This window comes from Ambystoma mexicanum (genome assembly GCF_040938575.1).
Source record: "Ambystoma mexicanum isolate Mex_15411 chromosome 12 unlocalized genomic scaffold, UKY_AmexF1_1 Mex_chr12_unloc.1, whole genome shotgun sequence".
Classification (NCBI taxonomy): domain Eukaryota; kingdom Metazoa; phylum Chordata; class Amphibia; order Caudata; family Ambystomatidae; genus Ambystoma; species Ambystoma mexicanum.
In genome coordinates, this window is record NW_027182322.1 from 8,333,105 (window position 1) to 8,334,919 (window position 1,815).

General features: G+C 41.5%; 1 non-coding gene across 1 annotated transcript; it reads left to right on the plus strand.

Moving 5' to 3' along the window:
• The first annotated feature begins 522 nt into the window (after positions 1–522).
• On the plus strand, positions 523–595 carry TRNAT-UGU (transfer RNA threonine (anticodon UGU)). The gene has a single exon. It is a non-coding gene; the product is annotated as a tRNA-Thr (tRNA).
• Positions 596–1,815: the final 1,220 nt, after the last annotated feature.

Consider the following 1,815-nt stretch of genomic DNA (forward strand, 5'->3'; position numbering starts at 1 on the left):
TGAGTGCCAAAGCCCGTTTCCTCCCTTCTCTTTCTTGTCTTTGGTTTGGCTCACACACATGGGGCCTCATTACAACTCAGGCGTTAAGGGTTAACGCCACCGTTAACCCTTAACGCCTGATTCTGATTTTAACACCTGCTTTTAGCAGGCGTTAAAATCCATGGCGCTAACCTGCCATGGTGCTAATTACGCCGCCGTAATTTACGGCGGCGTAATTAGCGCCTCCCCCACTCCCATTATGCCCTATGGGGCAAAAATGGGAATGGGGAAGGGAAAATGGGAAATGGGGATTTACCGCCCCACTCACCTTGGAATGGGGCGGTAAATCCGCCATCCACCATGGTGTAAACGGAGTTTACACCATGGTGGTAAAGTTGGTGCACTTAGCACCAAGGTTGTAATGAGGCCCTTATGTTGCTCTTTTGAAGCAACTCTTGCATTCTTAAATAAACAGTAAAACATGTACTGTGAGGTAAAACATTCGTGTTGTCAGGTTTTTTTGTTTGAAAGACTCCAATGTCTGGCTCCATAGCTCAGGGGTTAGAGCACTGGTCTTGTAAACCAGGGGTCGCGAGTTCAAATCTCGCTGGGGCCTGTTGTAGTTTTGTCTTTTTTTCAGGTGGCGGTTGATATTTTAAACAGTATAGAACACTCAAAGAGTATCCTAATTGCACACATGGAAACATTCCAGTAATACAAAAACAGCATGATAATTGGGGTGTGCTTTTCGAAGCGCATTGAACTCTTCCATGTATGCAATAGCGATGGAACACCCAGAAATGGTGAGCCACTGATAGTCCATTACGTTACTGCAATGCAATAAATACTACTATTGTATGAAAAATTGAACAGCAGAAGAGAATATCATATTGCCGATAATCCATGAAGTCCATAAATAAATAAAGCGTGAAACACATTTCAGACACGTTTTATTATAACGAACAAAACAACTTGAAAATTAAATAATTATGTAACTTGCAGCAAAGTTCATTATCAAACACAAACGGAAAAATACCAGTGAAGTTCAAGAACACAACCTTGGTGAATGACAGGAATGGAAGATTTCGCACTCTACCAAACTTGCCAATATTTTTTATATACAGGCACCATTTTATAATGTTTAAACCACATTTATTGTCACAGCAAGACGAACTTTAATAGACTATACAACATTTTGAAAAAAAGGAACAGTGGAGCCCCATTACTATGGGTGGAAGGGTGTGGATACCTCGCCTGAGTGGCAGGCAGCACAGTCCACCCACGTGCTTTGTTTGCACAGCATTTACTTTCATAATGTGGCATGTCATGTTTTACTTGGCATCAAGGGTAAAGCAAGCATGATACGTGTTATCATGTGGCTAGTCTGGCCTATGGTGTCAGTGAGCATTTACTTTCTTTTTGTGGCATGGCATTTGTTACTTTCTACTTGGTATCAGGGGTAAAGCAAAAAATGAGTGTCATTACATGGCTAAACTGGCTTACATAGGTGGCTCCAGTTTGACCAATATATTCTGTGTGTGTCATGGCATATGTATACATTGCAACAAAGGTAAAAGCAAACATGAGTGTGGTTATGTGGTACACTGGCCTGTCTTGATATAGCCAGTCGGGATAGACTTTCCTTCCGTGACATATAATTGTTTACTTGCAGACAGACCTTATATGGTAATATTGGCATATATTGGTGCAGGCTACGTGGACATGCACAGCCATCATGAACATTATATACCGGCTTATTTTATGGGGCAAAGGCATTATGAAAATGTGTGGGAAAATGGTCCTGTGCACTGTTGATTACTTGAATCTATTGGGTTT